The sequence below is a fragment of the Lactuca serriola genome, chromosome 1 (assembly GCF_051521515.1).
Source record: "Lactuca serriola cultivar US96UC23 chromosome 1, Lser_US96UC23_V15, whole genome shotgun sequence".
Lineage (NCBI taxonomy): Eukaryota > Viridiplantae > Streptophyta > Magnoliopsida > Asterales > Asteraceae > Lactuca > Lactuca serriola.
The window spans coordinates 135,413,607-135,436,678 of NC_136408.1; the positions used below are offsets into that span (position 1 = coordinate 135,413,607).

The following is a 23,072-nucleotide window of genomic DNA, read 5'->3' on the forward strand; positions in this document are numbered from 1 at the left end:
TCTAAAATTACGATACGCAAAAATGGCCTTTCTTGACAGGAGCTTTAATGATACGCAATATGAGTCGTAAATGCGCGTCGTAAGGTTACGACACGCAAATGCGTGTCGTATTCCTTTATGACAGGGTCTTCCTTGATACGCATTCTGTGTCGTAAATGTGCGTCGTAAATCGCATGTCGTAATTGCGCGTCGTCTATAGACGACGCGCAAAAGCGTGTCGTCTCTCGTTATGACAGGGCCTTTCTTGACACGCATTTGTGCGTCGTCTGAGCGTTTTACGACACGCATTGCACGTCGTAAAAGGCTGTTTTTCTAGTAGTGTTGGAAATTTCATGTTTTGAATTTTTTTGGATTTTAAATATGACTGGGATGTTATAAGAATCGAATGATTCATATAGACTTGACACCGAACAATTTTTTGTTTACAAATTGACAGCACAGGTGTCATAGAAATGGAAACTGGTGCATTGATCGTTTTTATTCCTTGCTGCATTCTCCGGAGAGAGGGGTCTACTCCTTAAAATTCATTAAGGTCTTGGAGTTTTCACAGTCCTTACGATTAATATATATATATATATATATATATATATATATATATATATATATATATATATATATATATATATATATATATATAGACTAGCCATTTACCCGCGCTAAGCGACGGTTGAGAATAACTTCTTTCAGAAATTAGTTTATAAAGACAATTAGGTTTTTTTAGAGTTGGGAAATATATCAATGATTTTTGTTTAGCATTGCCATTTATATTTTTTACATATATACTGATTTGTATTCTCATCAATGATTAGTTTGTTTTAGGAAACATGTCATATTAAAAATAAAAAACAATGTATTGACAAATATCACTAAGCATTAGTTTTCATTCAATTCGACAAAGAATGTATTCGTCACTTTTGTGTAGGTTGGATATGTGTTTTCATATGTTAGATTCATTGTGTCGAAAATAGATCATATCTATTTCATGATAACATATATGATTCTAAATAACACAAAATACATTATAAATATCATTCAGCATTTAAATATATCGTTAATGTATGTAAATAATCGTATGACATTTTGAAAAATAGTTTCATACTTTCATTCATAGTTTACTATTTAGGGTTTAGGGTTTCTCTTTTAGCGTTCGGGGTTTGAAGTTTAGGGTGTGAATACTTTTCTTTGGATAATAATTCATTTTGACAATTGGTTTATCTTTGGTGGGCGTTAGATAGTTTTATTTAAGCAAGTAATTCTCTTTCGATGAATGGTTGTGTTTCAGAAACCTTTTAATTACAAAGAACTTGTAGTGTATCGAGAAATAGTTTCTTTTCGAGCATAAATTTCGTGTTTCTTGTTTGTTGATTATGATTTTGGACATGGAGTTTAGGATTTAGCATTAAATAATAAAGTGTTATCCAATCCATTATAAGTTTACCTTTGTAACGTAACAAACATAAAATGATGTCAAAAATTGCTTTTTTTTTTTAATATTTTAATATCGTATTAGGGTATAGTGTATTAGGGAATGGTAGGTGATGCAACATATGAAAGTTGTTTCGGTTAAAAGTAGAAATATATATATATATATATATATATATATATATATATATATATATATATATATATATATATATGTTTTTTATAAATTATAAAAATTGGTTATTATAGATTAAATACAATATTTAATATCTAGTTAATCCTATAGAATCCAAAAAATTCTCTGTATTAAATAAAAATCAATTTGTCACTTGTGATCTTCTAATGCATTATGTCATATGATTTTTTCTTATTATTTTTATTTTTTTTATTAAATTCTACATAGTATTTAAATGTAATAAAAAATGAATATCAATTTCATTATGGATTTCCTTCTAATTTAAAAATTATTAAATTAAAGTCTCATTAGCTTTTTTTTTATTTATCTAAATTATTTATTTAAATTTAAAAAATAAAAAAAACACTTTAATTTTAATAGTTGAATGCTTTTCTCATTTTTTTTTATAAATTCAAACTTTCAAATGTTTAGAATTTCATATTTAAAATTTTATTTTAAATAAACTAATGCAATACATTAGTCATACGCTATGGTTATTTAATGAAACACTATAATAGTATGTTTAGTTGGCAAAGAAAGAGAATTGAATTGACCATCTTTAATAAAAAAAACAAATTTTTTTTGTTTAATAGTTAAAAAAGTTAATATAATCTGTTTATTTTTTCTTCAAATAATATTAGGTTTAGTAATGATTTACAAAATACAATTCGAAGATTATTTGTTTAGTTAAATGATTTTGATAAAAAAAGGCAAAATTTTACTATTAAATTATTAAAAAGAATCCTACAAATTCCAAACTATAATTATTTTTATAATATTGAAAATTTTATATAGTATATATTAATAAACATTTGGATAGTTAAAATACAAAATAAACCATATTTACATATGATATTTTTCATCAATAGAGTGATTCAATCATTCTTTTAAATTAATCAAAACATTCAAATTTCATTCCCAGTTAATTATTAGAAAAAAGATAATATCTATCCAAGATCTTTTTTTATATTAAAATTAAACAACGTTGCTAAATTTTTAGTAAGTGCCAGTTACAAAAAAAATGCTTAGAAAGTAACTTTTAAAAAACCTTACCATTTTTTTTTGTTTCAACACATGACTTATTTTTTTAATAAATAATAAAATTAATATTTTCACACACTTAAAAAGTATTTTTAGTTTTCATTCTTGAATTATGAAATTTAGTAAAAAATAAATACTACTTGAAATCCATTTAGTACCTTCTTTAACCACAATGGTTAAAATGTAATTTGAAAATGAATGTGAAATCATCATTGTAACAAATTAATCGTATTGTATTCTTTCAAAAGGAAACATATTACTACGATTTGAAAACCAAAACAACTCAATAAATCCAATGAACTTTGCACATCAAGGTTGAAAAAAAATAATATGAATAATATGAACGATAAAATATTAAAGTTGAAACATTTTTTAAGTATCAATTTGAAACATAAATTAAGAATAAAGATTTATAAATTGTAAGATTGAAATCATTATACAAACAACCTGTTTTATGAATGACTTATTGTTGGCTCATATCTTGCACATGTCTCAAACACATTCATGTTGTTGGATTTTTGTGACTCATGCCTTGGTTGTGCTTCCTCATAGACAAAACGTATTGTTGAATTGGTGGTTAAATCTTCCTGAAGATAAATTGATTTTAAACAGTTTGGTTACTGTTATGATGCTTCGGGCCTTGTTGCTGAAAGAATCTTCTCATCACAATTGCTTACCATGTACAAGCTTTGAACAACTTATGTTCCTATTGCTGCCAATTGATGTGAAAAAAGAAAACTTCCTATAGATTCAATTAGAGCTATTTTAACATTAATGTTGAAAGGTAAAATTGGTGAGGTGCTTTTGTGTAAAGATAGACATTGATCAGGTGATTTTTCAAATTTTGATGCCTTATATAGATTGCCCTATATTTTAATTGCTATAAAAAATTTGGTCTTTCACTGAAATTTTCTCCTAAGAAGTAAACATCCATGAATGTAGAGTAAAAGGTGGATCATATCATCACTTTTGGGATGCTTTTTCCAAAAAATTCTTTTTTCCAACACCTGAGACAATAACACAATGTTCCATAAATCGGTAAATGAGTAATATCCACACATTAGTTTAACAATGAAGGAACAATTTAAAGATAAAACAATACAATATTGAGATAGTTACATGATGCAATTGAAGGTGAAATTTCAAATGGTAAAACAGATGAACCTTTATAGAACTTCACCAACTCTATTTGCAAGTATAGATCGATTTAGGGCTCAAGTATATAATTCTATTTTATAGATGCAAATGAATCTGAATAACTTAGGACCAAAAACACCTAAAACATGAGTTTATCCAAATAAAAAGACAACAGTAGCCAAAGCAGTAGACATGCTGAGTTGATAACATCATAAAATGCGTTTCTTTCTCACAATCTAGAAAATTCACACACCATGATCTGTGAGGATATGCTACTGCTTATACTTTCATCACAAAAGTACAAGGTGGAACTTAGTTGGAAAATGTTACCTGTTTATTCATTTTTTCTTTCTCTACCAAATTATCGAATGACACTCATTTTACTTTAGTAGACCTTTGATTTTTTATCCTTGCAAACAAACAATTCACCCAGCTAGTTACTTATGGATACATATAACCAAGATGTTACTAATCAAACAAATCAATTAACACAAATGGTATATAGATCAATAAAAATATCAAGAGAGTTAAATTACAATGGAGCACCCCTACTCATGAAGAACATCAAGCTTGCTTTGCTTCTTTGTAGTTGTCATATATACCTTAAATTACAAGAAGATCCATTGAGAATAAACCAAATTAATAAAAAAAAAAAGATGTATCCTAAGATTTCCAGGCTAACCTTAATTAGTTATTGAGAGTCATGCTTGCAACCATCACAATGCAACCATAGCAAAATCCTATTTCTGTTTTTTCCTGATCATACATACAATCAGTTACGATGGTGAATAAAAGTCCCAAAGATGTCACAAAATGAAAAAGCAACAAAAATTATCAAGGAATAAAATGCAAAAATACAGACCTAATTAAATTCCAAGGGCAGTAGAGAAAGTCACAAGCCTCTTAACATAACTCATCACAAATTTCTTCCATATGTATTTTCATGGGGTTTCACTGAATCGGAAAAAAAGATACTAACACGGATTTCAACCTTAAAAATCATAATAACATAGATGTACAAAGCTATGTAACGTTTAACATTCTCAAGTACTGAATTAGATCAAAACCATTTGTATAGAGGTGTTCACATACCTTCAAAAGTGCATTCAAATCAGAAAAAATTGAAATCGAACCTTTCATTCTTACAGATAGAAAACCTATAATCGCACCTTGAAACTAAGATTAAATGCTATGGTTATCGATTAGTGGTATGTGTATAAAACCTGCAACATACGACCTCATAGTTAAGAAAACCCATTGTCCCAAAACTCAAACCGAGCAAAAGAAACTTACACAGATACAAGAGCACAGTCGGGGAAGGGACATCAATTTACCGAATAGGATCTCTAGGATGTAAAAAAAATTCATTGTTCATACCTTTGCCCTGATTTTAGACAGGGGAAGATGGGGAGATATAGAAATAAGAGGAGGCTCGTAAATTTGAAGTGGGTGTTAGGGTTTTAGACCGTTTTGTCTCCATGTTTATCAAATCAAAGCAACCCTGATGTGTTTATTGCTTAGCCTTGTTGAGGGGTTCGATGTTGGAGACGTATATGTAGGAGGGAGATGCCAGAGAATGGTGGTGCTCATGGTGATGGAATTTCTGGAGGTGGTAACTGGAATTGGGTGAAGAAGTTATATAAATTGTATACGTTGTTGATCGATTCTGTTGGCATCAGTAATACTCGTTCAATTTGTTGAGGGTCTGGAAATCGATTAGAATGATTCTTCAGATTTAATCGATGCATTTGACTTTTTCATAACAAGATACGATCTCATTTATTTGGATTGCATAAAGTTGTTGTATATGGTGCTATAAGTGTTGTATCTCTTAAAATTCAGCACAATCTTGTAAATGCTTTTTAAGGTACTAGCCGTTTACCCACGCCAAGCGATGGGCATGAATAGTTTTTTCACAAATTAGTTTGTAAAGACGATTAATTATTTTGCAAAAATAATTTACTACATCTAAACAATTATCAATAAAAGTAATCCTAGAACATACAAAATCAATAAGAATAAAAAATAAAGAGTTAGGACTTTTTACGAACAAATGATTAATTTTGTGTTAGTAATCATGCGACATTTATTTATACACCACATTTGATTTATAGATTTTAACGGCTTTGAATTGTTCGTCGTGCTTCACTATTACATTTATATTGACACGTTATATCCCTCTAAATAATCACATAAAACTAGTCATGCGAGAAAACTAATTCTGAAAAATAAATACCTACATGTTGACCATTTGTCAAATTCATACGAATATATAGGAATCCCTAGGAAAAATATCATATTTGCAGCATTTTCACCATTTATGAAGTTTAGTCAAAAATAAATTTAAAAATTATTTTACAAAAGGTTAGTTAATTATTTAACTTAATAACCTATTTAAAACGTGTTGTATTACTTTAATAGTATTTTTTGCTTTAACGTTGAGTTTTTTATCTAAAGAAAATTTTGAACAAATATAAAATAATTTTAAAGTTAACGACTTCCATTGGAAAGTAGAAACTTTTGAAAGTTTATATTAAACTGAAAATAAATGATAATCCATATCTCAAGATAGAGAAAATACAAAGTTTATTATTTGAAATAAATGAATTTGAAAGTTCATGTCTTTTATGAATAAATTTAAAGAATAAAAACTAAAGATACATAAATAATATGGAACTTTAGTGGTGACTCGCGAGTTGCTCATAAGTGGATGGATTAAGAATAAAATAAAATATAATTGCATGTGAAATAAATGAAATTACAATATTCATATTTGTTCCGGTTAAATGAAATTACAATATTCATATTTGTTCCGGTTAAAGAAACTATTTTCACTTTATTTGGTTTTCCTTTAACCTAAACCATGGTAAAAAAAATTGCCCACTCATAATACATTCATAACTAAACACATTTATGTACTTTGGTAAATAAATCACTAAAATTTAAACCTTTGCCACCTAGAAAAAGTATAAAGTAATTATAAAATATTGTTTTGTTGATCTCCATAGAAATAAAAACACACTTGAATATTTATCTTTATAGAAATAATAGCATACATAAATATGTATCCGAGCAAACACAACTATAACTATTAATCCAAATTCAGTTTTCCAGATTCAGTTTCTAACTTCATCCATTTTATCAACAAAATTTAGCTACCAAAATTTAAGATTAAGCTCCACATATAAGATTAAGCTCCAAACTGATAACCTCTTTAACCTAAAAAAAACAACTTGTGTGTCAAATTTCTGCATGCAGTATAGCAGGTAGGGATGAGCATCGGAACCGACTCGGGAACGAACTTGGTGGAAAATAGGAACCGAATCTGACCGTTGGTTCTACCGGTTCCAGTTCCGATTCTTGCCAGGTCTTGATGTTGGAACCGGTCTTCGAGAGATAGCAACGTATTTTGAGAAATAGCAACGTTTTTACCGGTTCTTGTCGGGTCTTGAGAAATATTTCGGTCTTGTTCGGTTCCCAGTTTTGGGTTGGTTCCAATGAGAGGTTCCAAAAATCCACAATAATATCGTCCCGGTCTCGGCTCAATTGTTTCTATTCGGTTCCGGTTCCGATATCGGTTTCGTCCGGTTCCCCGGTCCAAATGCTTATCCCTAATAGCTAACTTTTCATTATTGTTGCAAGGTAAAAACTACTCCATAACCACGATATCTCGAATCCATGGCTTCAAGATGAATTTTTTTTTTTCAAATAATGTGTTTTCATATGTTATGTAGCATCAGATTTGCACACAACACTTTCATAACATAACTTTTATGTGTTAAAAGAACTTACATTGTCAATAGTTAGCATCCCTTGAGTATTATAGAAAGATACTTTGTAACTAAGAGTATCATCAAAGGGAAAAAAAGCCACATAATAGGAATCCATGTAATCCATTAACAATTGAGCAATTAGGATGTTCGGAATTCTATAATGGCATAGTTTTAGTCGAACAAAGTTGCAATCAGAAGGAATAGTTGAAAGCATGACACTTGATAGCCTAGCTTGGAAAAAGAACCGACTTTCTAAAGATAATTCTAATTCACTTTACAAATCTTATAACATCCTTCAATAATTAAATAATGAAAAAACAGGGAATACAACAAACCAATATTGAGAACAAACAATGAAAAAAAAACAGAAGTTTATGCAAAAAATTTACCAAATTGCATATACAAAGAAAGCAACGAAAATGGAAAACCTACAAACTCATTACATCAGAGACACACTAAATACAATGAAGCATGTATGTGTACGAAATGACGTTCAAAAAAATATTAAAAAAAGATCACATATCACTCACAGTTTTATTTTTGTATTACAAAACTGCACTTTCAACATTTTTTTACTAATAAGCGTTACACATTCATTTTTTTCATTTTGGAAAATCTACCATGTAACATTGGAAAAATGGCTATTATGTGACAGTAGTCTTTTTCAAAAAAAAAAAAAGTTTGGACTAAATGCTAAATTTTTGGATGAAAAATCAAATGTGTATGTGTATATATGTTGTATGTATGGGGCTGTTGGGTGCTTAAGGTTATACTTCTTCGACAACAAAAAAAAAATACGAAGGTAAATTCTACAAAAGTTTTATAAATGACATTTAATCGTGAATAAGATGAAAATGAAATCAATTTTATTGGAAACCATTATAAATTTTAGAACTCACAACTAAAACCATTCTCAATTTCAAAACACCATTATCAATGTCAAAACATGCAAAACTAATGATATAGGGGAATCACATATCAGATCACAATATAATAGTACACTTCTATTTCTTGCTTTTATTCCTTGTTAGGTTAAATCAAGAAATATTAAGGTACTTCTATTTATTGGTATGGCTTTACTGTAACCCAGTGCCCCTATTTTTAAAATGTTAAATAAGTTCACGGAATGGGACACCTATAAAGCTTTTCATGTAATTGTTAGAATATCCATGCAAATCCAACATTAAAAAAAAAAAAAAAAACTAACCTTTCACATTCTGATTAGAGTATGGTCGTGAAGAAAATTAACCCTTTTAAATTTGATACCTTGAAGAGGACATCTAGGTTTTCTGATTTTAAGAGAAAGAAGAATGGGAGCATATTATCAGAGAGAGAGATGGCGATGGTGGGTGGTTGAAGGCGACTGATATGAGAGAGATATGCAATATAAAGTGTATCTCCTTTTGACCGATTCAGTAGGCTGAATGCCAGGAAATACACATTTAATTTTGACCGATTCGTGTTTGCAGAAGACTTTGTTCAACTTGAGACCTGCCATATCTTTGACCTTTTCAGTTTGACAGGCTAACTTATTCTTTAATGCATAAAGTTGTTGTAAATCTTGCTTTAAAATGTATACCTTTTAAATTTCAGCAAAATGTGGTAAATGTTTTTTAAGATATAAAGATTTTTAAAGTATATATATATATATATATATATATATATATATATATATATATATATATATATATATATATATATATGATTAGGTTATTTTGTTTTTATTATCTATTGTGTGTATGTATGACTGATTCTGGAACAATTATTTTAGTTATTTTAAGAAAGTAATTAATGCATATGACATGTTGAAGATATAATGAATATTAATTACATCTTCAGCATTTAATATACATTAATTACTTTATTAAATTAACTAAAATGATTAGTCCAGAATCAGTCATAGATGCACACAATAAATAGTGAAAACATTTGAACCTAAATATATATATATATATATATATATATATACTTTTTATTAATTAAAAAAGTAAAAAAGTTTACAGTAAAATATTTTTTTATTGTTCAATATCTTTGCATCATACCTTTCACAGAACAAAGACGGAAACATGAGGAACTCGGTTTCTGAAACTGCTGATGAAGTTCCTACCCAGGTTTCGATTCATTAACTGTTCGTTCAGGAAAAGTAAGTATCAATCGATTTCTCTTTCTATTTGATTTTTTTTCGATGTTGAAATTGTTTGTTTTATTCTATGTTAGGAGCAAGTTGGGCTTACAGCATGAACTGATCATTATTGATGTGTCGACAAGTAAAGTCAATTCCAGATCTTCAGGTATGATTGTATTTGTATATCAATTCCATGCCTTTTTGTATCTAACAACCCTCAAGATTAACTTCGTTCGACATCAATTTCACCCGGAATTTAGAGTTTGAAATGAATTTTATCCAAGAACTTTTTATTTATTTGTAGGAAAGTCGGTTTATTTATAGGAACAAAAACAGAAGTAACACTCCTGAAAAAGATAATTTTGTTACTTACATCACAGTCGAAGGTTTTGATGTAGTATACAGTAATTGTCAAACTTTTGATGTTATGTTTAGTTCTAAAAGCTGAAAAAGTAATCTGTTGTCATCCTCCTTTTATCAAAATTAATAAGTAAATTGCTCTCATGTTTTTCTGTTTCTTCTAGAAATGTTTTTTTCCAATAAGAAAGCTAAGGGTTCTCACCTTAGACTACTAGTAAACCGACAAACAAAAGTCATATTCAATGATTTTTCATGTATTTACATATATGAAGAAAAAGAAGAAGAAAAAGAAAAACTAGGGAAGCCATTGACATATTTGAACATGTATCCGAAAGTGAGTAGAAATAGGGAATATATGAAAAAATCTATAAGTCTATGTGGTGTGCTACTAATGCTCATTCAACTCTAATTTGATTAATAGTGTGCTCATTTGAAACTGAGATGAACCACATGAAAGGTAGACATCCAAAAATCTACTTTTTGTCTAAAGTTTTGGTGGTTCTTTCACTAAACAAAAGTTTCTATCAGGTTGTCATATTGGAACTCCTCTCCATCAGCAGATGGTTAGGCTACTACTATCACAGGTAGGTGACTGCTATGATTACTATGATGACACCTTTAGCCTTTAAATCATTTCGTTTTAGTTTTGTTGACAGATTCTTAGTCCCAAAGGTCGTTGGTATGTAGTAGATATTGTTCCTGATTCTTGACATCTTTAGTTTTCAAGAGGGAAGGCACCCGAACATGCTACTGGTGACCTTACGCCTGCTGCTTGCTGCTTTATATTCTTCTTCATACATGACTACAACAGATCACATTTCTGCTAGAAGGTATATAGATCAATCATTAAATTGACCTTAAACCATATTACATCATTATCACTTATAAAATATTATAAAATTTTCTTTCATAACAATAACATGTATTTTGTAGATATAGGTCATCATTGGCATTTAGGCTGATGCCATAAGGGAACCCCACATTAGATTGTTCTAAAATTAGGACAGCTGGCCAATTCGCCCTTCAAGGCAATGTAAGAACCATTTCGGTAAAAGGAAGATTGTCTTTTTATTTGCCATATTTATTTATCATAAAACATAAACGCATTCAATCCATTCAGTTATGTTGAGCTAATGAGGTTTTGCATTAGGGAGCAACAATAGTCGATATGACTGTGACTGTAACCCTAGCACCAGACTACCATCTCCCACCAGACGCCACATTAGCAGTAAGAAATCCGTTTTTTATATAATTATTTCCATTATTTACCAAAATAATTTCTAGAATTTGGATTGGGCAGCAAAACTAAAATCATAACCAATCACATGGTGTTTTATCCATGTTATTCGGTGCATAACAGTTTGTTTTTTTGGCATGATGTAATAAAGGTAGGATGGAATTATTCGTTTTGTTGCTGGATGGAATCAAATGTGTACATTGCTATTATATGACTTTTTAATGTTCAAACTAATTTATGCAATATGATGTTTAGGAGAACTCTTGGTATGAACTGTGGGAGACACTACTTCACTCGGTCTGCCTTAATGGCCACAATGAATCAATAAAATATCTACCGTAAAGTCCTTTTGCAAACAGTTTAATTGAAATCCGACCCCCGCAAGGCGGGGATACTTTCCTAGTTTCCTCTAAACAAGCAACTGACCATATGGAAACTAAAAATATGTGAGATAACCAAGGTTTTAAAAAGCTCGTCATGGTCACGCCATGGTTCAAAGGCTTGTGCATGCCTCCATCCTTTACCAAAACCATGGGCGGAGCCACCTTAGGACCAGCCAGGCCCACCTTCAGATTTTCAATTTTTTTTTTTTTTAGAAATATGAGTTTATTTTGATGCAACATACTTAAAAACCACATGTAGTCTAGTAGGCAAGTCTTTGTATCTCTATCCTATGCAATAAGAGTTCAAATCCCGTTGCATTACATTTGCTATGTTTTTTTCATTTCCAAAGTTACATTTTGGCCCTTATATTTGAAAAATAAATTCTTTTAGTAACATAGTTTTCAAATTTTAAATTAGTTTTTAGTTTTTCTTTTTTAGATTTATTATTATTATATATATAAAAAAAAATTGTATTTAAGAGACCATTTTCATTTTTGACATAGAGCCTTCAAAATCAACGGACTGGTTCTATATATATATATCAATTATTTTATATGGAACACCCTAAAAAACAAATTTGGCTCTGCCCCATACCAAAACGTCACCTTAATTCATATATGACTATAAAATAGAAAATACATATAAAAATATTAATTATATATAAATTTGCCGCCTAATGTCGCACCTTACAAACGACATGGGTCGTCAAGGCTTGGAAAAGCTTGAGGTTTGACATTGCCGCCAAGTCACGCCTTATGTTATTTAGAATTTTGGAGATAACCTTTAAATAAACAAACTTAGTTAGATTTAAATTTAAAAGCATCGCCTATGGAATTAAAAACACAAGGCTGTTAGATATAAATGGCTAGTCACAACTCGCCTGAAAATAAGTTCCATAGTAAGCAGGTGCAAAATTTGGACCGGATTTTCTCTATACGGAAATATATATGATATTTTCAAACCGATTAGAATACAACAAAATTAGATATATCCAATCTGTTAAATATGGATTCGGATTCAATTTTTTTTTTCAAAAGTTTGACACTAGACCTTTTATCCGTAAGTGATCAAATATATAATTATAGTTTGTTAAATGCCATTTTACAGTAGCTTCTTAGAGTTTAAAGGATGTAAACCACTGCTGAGTTAAGATAGACTAAGGACTATCAAGCAAAACAGTTGTGCCGTTTTGGATGGTTGAGAATTGCAATATCACAATCCAAATTGGCTGCCTAGTACATATTTCTTGTAGAAACTCCCATGACGTATTTTAGTTTTTGTATTTTTCTCATGATACTTTTTTATATGTACCGTAGGAAAAACACTCAACTAAATACATATCAAACCTTTTTTCAACGTCAAGCGGTTATAGTTGGTTATATATCCTAAATGGTGGAGGGTTTATCAGTCATTTTGATTGTTATGATTTTGAGACTGTTAATGGTCCGTGTCATTTTTGTGATGCACAGGAGTACTAACCACTTCATAAAACAGCCTCGGCGCATTTTTTAGTACGCAGCAAAACAAACTTTGGGGGTTATTTTTTATAATGAGGATGAGAAGGTCATTCTCGTCTTTTGCTTAGACGAAAACTAAGGACCAATCTCTTCCCCATCCTGTATATATCTTTCTGTGAGGGACAAAAATATTCTAATTTTTGTCGGGTATATATGCAAGAAACAGTAACATACTTTCCTTTATCTGTGTGTTATAGCAAGCTACATTCATATATTTCAATTATAAAATTTTAGCTTACAGACTTTCTTATTAAGGCACTTACTTTGAAAATTCGGCCAATTATAGCATTGTATTTTTAATTTTTTTAATACTACATCATATTTAAGAAGCCTATCCAATTATAGCAGTGATAATTGCTTTGTATTTGGATGATATTGCTATAAATAGATATTTTTTGTTTAACATAAAAAGTTGAACTTCAATGCTATGATTGGGTAATTTTTCAAAGTAGAATTCCTTAATAAGAAAAAAATTTGAAGACAGAGTTGTAACCAAAAGAAATGAAAATAGGATGCCATAGTTTACTAATACTAAAAGTACATTGCTATTTTCTTGAAGAGGGTGTTTCATGGGTCACATGTAACATCTTACATCTTTAATTCCTCGAATGAAAATTGTTTGCAAAATTGTTCCCTTTAGCCTTTTTTTAATTTTTTGAAAAATGTGGGCTTATCTGGTACACTGGGCATACATTTAGTACCTTGGGCGTACGTTTAGTACGTTGGGCATACATGTCCAGGGGTCAAATCCTAATTTTAAGGGTTTGGACCCTATTTAAACATCCTTAACTCCTAAGACCTCCTTCATTCATCAGCCTCCATCCCCATTTTCTTCCCAAGCAAACCCCAATCCATTTTTGTGAGCATCTTTGAGCCATTAGTATGTGTTATGGTGTTATTAGAGGAAGGTGGAGGAAAGGAAAACATATTGGAAGCTTGAAAAACTCTGTTACTCAATCTGTAGCTCAAGGAAGAACAAAAGTACGAAACTGTATGACTGGATTTCAGTGCTCAATCTGTTGCTAAAGGACGAACAAAAGTACATACCCATTATCGCATACCACAAAGGATGCTGATTTTGTACATCCAATAGGTTAGCAAGATGGACATTTAGCTCGCCATAGTTTCCAGAAAAAAGCCAGTTGTCTTGCCCAAGGAAGTCCTGAAGGACATTCAAAAGATGAAGCTTGGGCGTATTCGCAAATATAGTTGGTGCATGGCCTTTCAAATCAAAGAAAGAACAGATGTTGAGTTCCATAGAGTTTGTCCAGAGTACATATTTTTGTCAGCTAGATAATGAGAGGCGATGGCTAACCCTGGACATATCTGTCCTCACTGTATTAGGCATAAATTTTTCCCGTGCCTCGGATGTTGGTTGTCTGAGTGTCGACCTACATCCCTATGATGTAGTCCTGGTATTCAAAGTAGGAGCATGAGTATCGGAAAAAGGCCATAAGGTGGGAGTCGTTCCTACTAAGTTACCTTTATACTGGGAAAGGTTTCACTCTCCGGTCCGGAAAGATTTGAGAATAGTTCGGAACGAAAACGACGGGAAGAGAGGCTTATGAAGACTTTTGGCTAAATACCCTCAATAGAGGTGCGGGGATCCACTATAATCGTGTTACTGGCAACGGGAAATGACGATTTACCTAACACACAGCGTGAGTAGTGTAACCAGTAACTCACTAAATTGTATTATTTTATGGGTGTATTAGCGTGACGAACGCGAGGAAAAGACACTTCTCGGGTTCCATGTATTGGCTCCCTCTGTCTGCCTCGTATCTTTGACTGGAATCGGCGTTGGTTTCCTTCGGGTAGTTACCTAGGGTTCTTTTCTCATGAAGACATATTGAATTTCTATTCCACCTTACTTCCAAATTAATCCAACTCTGGGTGTCATCACTTCATGATGGATGACTGGAAATCTCGGAAGTTCAGGCGAATCTCTCACCAGTGTCCCTAAAAGATATAGGCACTTGGTGATTTCAATAGTCTAGACCCAGTTCATTTATTTCTGGCTGGAAATCTTCTCAATGAACCTCTTTTGGGTCTGAATCAACTCTTCTGTCAAGCACTGAAGTGGATAGGGTTGTCTACAGGGTTCGTGCGAGAATGGAAATGTCTAAAGAATGTTAAGAGATCATTAACATTTCACTGGATGATCCATATCGAGTCTTGCTACGATTACATAGGGTATACAAATCATATATAGCTTAGATCCGATAGGCCTTCAAATATGTGATACTACTCTATATCCACATCCAAACAAGGAAAAGGAAGTAGAGCGAAACCACACATTCTTAGTTTATAGGATCCTTATTATATATAACCTTTGGAGCATACCCTCTATAGTTGTAGGTATATCAATAAGGATCTTTTTAGTTCTTCACAAAAGGTTATCTATGGATCCTAAAATACCCCTATGGTATTTTAATTTCTTGATTGTTTCATATCTTCTGAATATGATTCTAGGATTAGTGTGAGTCTTTTAGTGTTCTAAAATACTCCCATAGTATTTTAAACTTTATGTTTGGCTATAGCATTCCTAGTTGGTAAGTTTCAGACATGTTGCAACACCACTATCACTCCCAGGCACACGTTCATCGCATCCCAAATAAATGTAGTTGATCAGGTTACATTTATTCCAGCTTACGATTACATAACTGCCCAGGTTTGATGGTAATGCTCAACATCCGAAGACTTTTATTCTTGTTCTTCTTTTGATACTTGTGTTCGAGTGTTTAGATTCTGGATGTTCTTATACTTTGGTAAAATATGGTTATATTTTAAAGTATAATTCTTCGTCAGAGTGTTTTATCCCTATGTATTTATAGGCTGTATATCTTTTATGAATTGATATACTTAGCTCACTATAAACAATGCGCTGATACCAATCTGACGTCATGTCAAGTATCACAACATATGTAGTATAGTAAATCAAACTACAACAACCATTTCATTAATAGTAATAGTTTTACATGGTTTACATTACAATACATCAAAGTAATACAAGTATTAGAATAAGTGCAACTTGGTAATAAACTATCTTCATCAAAAGCTCCGGGGATGTACCTGTCTAATGCTGATCTGAAAATACAAGTTATTTGAAAAGCGAGTATCAGCATTTTTACAAATGATGGTGAGTTCATAAGTATTTAGTGTCATTTTATTCAAATAACTTTATGTAAGTAGTAGTTTTAGATTATCCATTTAATTAGAGTCCTTTCCAGAAAATCCTATATTTTCTTTATTAAAAGCAGTCTTCTACCAAGACTACACGGAGTGATGTGGTAAAAAGTAGTTTTCCCTTAAACACTATCATTATCAAAATACAGAATTTGATTATTAAAGAAGGCAGGAGAAATCAGGGAAAATAACATATGCCTCAATAGTGAAGACCGGCAAAAGGAATCATAGACTCAAGGAGAGTATCGAACGAACGACACGCCTGGCTCAGTCTAACAAAAGGAGACACAGACCCCAGACGATACCAAATGAAAGGTACAACTATGAAGGTCTAAAAACAGAGAATACAGATCCCAGACAGTATCAAATGAAAGATACAGCTAGTAAGGTCTAAAACAGAGAATACGTACCCCAGACAGTATCAAATGAAAGATACAACTAGTAAGGTCTAAAACAGTGTAACTCTAAGAGTGTGTTCCCAACATACAGTGTTAAATACCGTTACCTTAAGACCATGAACTATAAGGTAACCTGAGATACTCGTAACCATACTAACCGACACTAGAGTACTTGATGCCCCACAAGCGTCTGTGTAAAATATGACATTTTGTCAGCCCTTGGCTTGGTAGGCCGTGGACTGTAGCTAGCAGTCAGGGTGCGGGGGTGTCAATCCCGTATAGATCTATACACACAATGTCCGCTCTCCCTACAAGAGACTCTGGTTACCAACTAGACAATGGAGAAGGCCGTGTCCGGAAGATGCATCCCAAATAGTGAAATCTGATGAAAGTGTTGGACTAGTAGTAGAGACTCATGACTGAACTGACCGATGTAAACCTTCATGTCTATACATGTATATATAATATATAATAAATGATTAAACGACCTTCGGACGGATACCTGATCCCACCAGACCACATCCAAACGAGGAAAAGGAAATAGGGCGACTAGCCTTCCTAAGTCCTTTAAACATTATCTATATATTTATACAAGCATAGGCATGCATTTAAATAAGTGGAAACTTATCGTGAAGTAAAAGCGTTATCAAGAATAAGTGAAGTAGAAGCGTATCACTAAGTAAAAGCGTATCACTAAGTAAGAGTGTAAACAAGTATAAGTGTTTAACTAAGTAGGAGTGTCAACTAAGTAAAAGTATAACAAAACAGTGGTATCTAACAAGTGGGGTATCAAAACATGGAAGAAAACCTTTATACTTAAGAAAATCACGACTGGGTATTCTTTTGCAAAATAAGTTTGAAAACCTTTAGAAATCCTTTGGAAACCTTTCATAAATCATTTTTAAATGAAACTTTGATAAAACAATATAAGTAAGAGATTTGAACAAGTGAAAACATTTTAGAAAAACCATTTATAGTATCATACTCGGTAAAACAGTTTACAGTGTAGTAAGTCCTTGTGCATGCGGGTTATCAATCACATGTGATTGATGTGATAACTAACATGTTTAACTTGTATTCCCCCCATTAAAACATGTAAAAAAACATTTAAAAGCTTCATTCAGGGGTATGAACTCACCTTTTGTAAGTGGATCCAACGAAGGTGCCGGTTGGTTGCTTGGTGTCAAGTAAAGACTTGAACACACTTAGTGACCTATTTAACATATGATAACATATGTTCACATAAAATTAGTACATTTAATACTAATCAAACAAGTATACGCTTCCGAAAGTGCGAAAACACTTTTAATTAAGTGTTAGGGGTGTCCCGGGTAACATTTAAGGGTGTGTATGACTTGGATAAGGAGTTTACTCTTCAAGAGTAAACTCTTAGGAGAGATTTCGGCGCTAAACACCTCATACCCATGAGTTTACGGCCGTAAACTCATGGATGAGGGTCTTGAGTGTTAAATGGCCTTTTACCAATTTAGGGATGATGCTAGATTTTGTTCTAAGGGATTAGAAAGGGACTGATTCAAACATTGGGACCATTTGATGAGTTTATGGCAGTAAACTATGAGTTTACGGCTATAAACTCTCACCCACACATTCATAAATTGTTTTAAAGGCCATAAGTAAATCATAAATGATTCTACTCATTTTTACAAGTCAAGGGTGAGTTTAGGGCACCATTTAACTCTTTTGTAGGAGTTTACGGCCCAGGTACCCTTTCATGAGGGGTTTACGGCCGTGAACTCCTTATGGAGTTGTTTTAATTGAGTTTAAGGTCCCTAACTTGTTGGTGGTTGATTCTAGAATTTAATCCAAGGCCATTTATGTGTTTAAGTGGCTTTTAAACACTCAAATATGAGTTTACTCCCCATGAAGAGGATTTTACGGCCCAAGCATGCTCTTGGGCAGTAAACTCATGTTTACTCTCCAAAAACTCATTTCAAGGTGTTCTAAGTCCGATTCCATAAGCCTACAAGTCACACCTAAGCCTTAGGGGCAATTTGGAGGGGTTTTGGGGCTTAAAAACCCCATTAAATGGTGTTCACGGTCCAAGAGTGTTCTTGGGCCGTAAACACATCATTTTGTCACTATTTTATGTCTTAAACTTGGATTTGCATGCTAGATAATCTATACAACAAGTTAGGATAGGATGCTTACTCGTTTGGGGCTCGAAACAGACGATTTTTGGCTCGAAATTTAGTTGTAAAGAGAGAGAGTATAGAGAGAGAGTAAAAAGGGTGGAATGAAGTCCATTCCCCCTATATATAGGGGTTGGAGGTGAAGCTCAGTGGAAATCTACCCGATACTGCCATTAAACGGGGCTTTTGGTCGCACCCGATTTAGTGGTTGTAATAAAATTAACTTTTTCCAATTTATATGGAAATGTATTTTACGTACTTTTATTTCTTTTATCACGACATTAACGACATAAAATATAAATAAATAAAACATTTATTTATTTGACGACCTCAAATTAACGGAACTTTTATAAAGTGGAATATTTCGTTAACGGAAACGGGGTAATATAACGGGATAAACTTTGGGTTGTCACACATCTGGAAGTGGGAAGAGATCACCACGGATAATATCATGAAGCTGCCAAGGAAAACGTGTAGAATTGATTCAATATGGGTCATTGTAGATAGATTGACCAATAGCACACACTCCATACCTATTGTCGAGAGTACATCTGCTGAGAATTTGGCCAACATTTACACTTGGGTGGTGGTGGTCCCGCACGGGGTGCTAGTTTATGTGGTTTCAAACTAAGATATTCGTTTCACCTCTAGGTTTTAGAGGAAGATTCATGAGGAAATGGGTACTCAGATGCACTTCAATACGGTGTACCACCCCAATACCGATCGACAAAGCGAGCATACAATTCAGAAATTCGAAGATATGCTCTGGGCATGCGTGTTATATACTCAAAGATATCCTCCACTGGCCGAGTTCTCTTACAATAACAATTATCATGCTAGTATGGACCGACCACCATTCAAGATGTTGTATGGAAAGAGGTGCAGGATACCGGTTTGCACGGGCAAGGTCGAGCATCGGGTCATGGGGAGTAATGAAGTGGTACTCAAGACCAAGGATTTGATTCAGAAGGTGTGCGATAGGTTGCGTGCCGCATAAAGACGACAGAAGAGTTATGCAGACCGACGACATTCGGACCTCGAGTTTCAGTTGGGGGGTAACACCCTGTTTATTTAATAAATAAATAAACAAATTAGTGAATGAATAGTAGCTCTAAAACTTATAATTATATAGCAAGGTCTTAGTCTCGAGGAGTTAACAGTCAAAATTTTAGAAGGCAGGGATTAAAGTGTAAAATCCAGACTTAATTTGTAAGTAATATTGAAGACAGGGGCTGCTTGGTAACAATTAGGACTCAATATGAAATCAATTACGGAATTTTGGGGTTAAATAGGTAAATTTTGGATCTGTTTTGAAAGAAAGGGGTGAAGGAGGGACTGTTTGTGTAAACATGGGAGGAAGTTTTAATGGAGTGGTATATATGCCTGTTATATTCGGGAACCCTAACCCTAAAGGAGGGATGCAGCCGTGACTCGGTCATTAGCTGCCTCAACCCCCGATTTCCTCTCTTGTTCTCTGGGTAGATGAAATCTCGGTCCACCGCCACCGACTGACTCACCAATGAAATGCCGCCACCACAGCTTTGCTGCCGGAAATGTCGTGTATACAGGAGAATCGTCGAGACTGAGAAAGCAAGTGGTGTTCATCACAGTGCAAGCCGTGAATGGAAAATGGAACTCGCGGTTTGAACCATCGCCTCCCACCCACGTCTTCTTCTTCGCTCTTTATGTGGCCTGACATCGTGTATGTCAACGGGAACTGGTGGTGGGATTTAGTCGCTGAATTCGGGTTTCGATCGTCGTTTTCCACCCCTGATGGCTGAGTCGTGAAAGTTCCATTCTCCAGCAGTTGGGGTTGTGTCTACGGGACTTCAGCAGTGTAAGGTGAGTTACCTTCCAGTAGGGGTGGGTAAGATGATTGTCTTTGTTATAATTATCTGGTTTTCTATTAACTATTATGCTTTATGTGCTAGGATGTTATGAGATATGTGTTAGTAGTAATCGGGGTGATGTAGTCCCCAGTTACCGGTTGAAAGATATCGAAGGGTAGACAGTACCCATGCATGCCTAACAGTATGATCATGACAAGCTATTATGTGATAGTGGTAGGGGTGAAATATCCTTAGTTACCGGTTGAAAGATACCGAAGACAGTTACCGGTTGAAAGATATCGAAGGGGTAGATAGAACCCATGCCTGCCTAGTAGTATGATTATGATATGTTATTATGTGATCAGTCTGTTTATGATATGTTATTATGTGATCAGTACGTTCATGATATTTTATTATGGGAACAATATGTTTATGAAATGTTATTATGTGATAGTGGTAGGGGTGAAATAGTCCCTAGTTACCGGTTGAAACATACCGACGACAGTTACCGGCTGAAAGATACTGAAGGGTTAGGTAGAACCCATGACTGCCTATCAGTATGTTTAGTATATGTTATTATGTGACCAGTGTGTTTATGATATGTTATTACATGATCAGTATGTTGATGATATGTTATTACAGGAACAGTATGTTTCGTACATGTTATTATGTAATAGTGGTAGGGGTGAAATAGTCCTCGGTTACTAGTTGAAAGATACCGAAGAGGAGGTCAGCTCCTGGATACCAGTTGAAAGATACCGAAAGGGAGGTTATTTCCCGGTTACCCGTTGAAAGATACCGAATGGGAGGTTAGTTCTCGGTTACCGGTTGAAAGATACTGAAGGGGAGCCCAGCTCCCGGTTATGCCAGGCAGATACCGGTTGAAAGATACCGAGGGATGGGCATTACGTGGTATGTGGTATGATGGGGGAATTCACTAAGCTTCATGCTTACAGTTTTCAATTTTGGTTTTAGGTACTTCGTTTTCAAAGGAAAGGAGTCGGCTCGATCGCAGCGCATCATACTACGTTTTCCGCACATGAGATCTTTAGGACTCTACTCTGATATTGTTTTATGATAACATGTTAATTATTGATACTTGGCTTTGTTAGGGGTTGATACTGTGAATGTTTTTATACTTACGGTTTTATAATAACCTAATTAAAAATGAAATTTTTTGCCTTAAATTTTGAGATGTTACAAGTTGGTATTAAAGTATTGGTTTGAGGGATTCGGGCACACTCCCGGTTGTGCATGAACTCAAACTAAGGACTTGGTATGAAAATTTTCAAAAGAAAAATCCTTTTATAAAAAGAAGTTTTAAAAGAGAAAAGGAATTTCAAATGAACAATGCGTGTGATGCGTGCAATCAGCCGAGCTCAAGTAATTTTTCCTCAAGATACCCATACATGTTATGATATGCTATGTTATGTTATGTTATGATATTATTATGAGAACTGCATGCTAGATTAGGGCTAAGGATCTAGGAGGATTCTTTATATGCCTATTATATGTGCTTGTAGACTTGCATGCTATTACTGATCAGTCAATGATAGGAAAGCCTATTTAGGTTATGCCTAATTCTATGAGCCTTTAAATTGAATGTGTAGATTCCTAAGTAGAGGATAGAATGGTTTGATTGGAATATGATGGTTAGATTTTCCATTATCTGAATGTTGCTTGATTTGTGCTTTGTAGGACTCTTAATAATGTGAGCTAGCTATATTCATGAGCTAGCTAGTTGACATGACTGACAATCATTCAGCAGTTGAGGACTGGGTGAGTTTGGGAACCTAGGAAAGCCTAGGATATGTTTTAGTAGGTTAGTAGTGAGGCTCAGTGAGACTTAGGTGTACCAGTTTGAGGAAGTGACTTGGAGGATTCGGGAAGATTGTTGAGGAAAGTATGGATAGGTGTGGAAGGTAGTATTGGGCCCGTACTAATGAAAGCAAAGGATACATACTCGAATCGGTGAGAGTCTTGGAGAATCTGAGAAGCTTCTGGGAGAAGTTTGTGACCCGGTTTGGGGACAGAGGATGTTTCAGTTGTTGCAACTTAGCCATTGGCAAGCAGGCTAGTGAGCGTGATAGGGTGTCAAACCTTGAAGGATATGACTTCCAAGAGTTTGTAGATGCGAGATTCGTTTGGAGCGCCCTGGTAAGAGAGGGTCGTTCCAGGTGCATATAGTAGATGGTCCCGGGAAGAGATCCATGACTTCTAATCATCGAGTAAAAGGCCATCAGGGTCGGAGTCAGTGATGCACGTACGGGAACGTGCACATGGGAGTTTGTCACACCAAGGGTTTAGGCTACTACATGTGTGGCAGGGTTGACCATGT

General features: G+C 33.5%; 1 long non-coding RNA gene across 1 annotated transcript; it reads left to right on the forward strand.

Annotated features, from left to right (window-relative positions):
• The first annotated feature begins 10,202 nt into the window (after positions 1-10,202).
• Positions 10,203-11,900, forward strand: LOC145071084 (uncharacterized). The gene is made up of 3 exons (XR_013690231.1): positions 10,203-10,863; positions 10,967-11,066; positions 11,184-11,900. It is a non-coding gene; the product is annotated as an uncharacterized LOC145071084 (long non-coding RNA).
• The last annotated feature ends 11,172 nt before the right edge of the window (positions 11,901-23,072 follow it).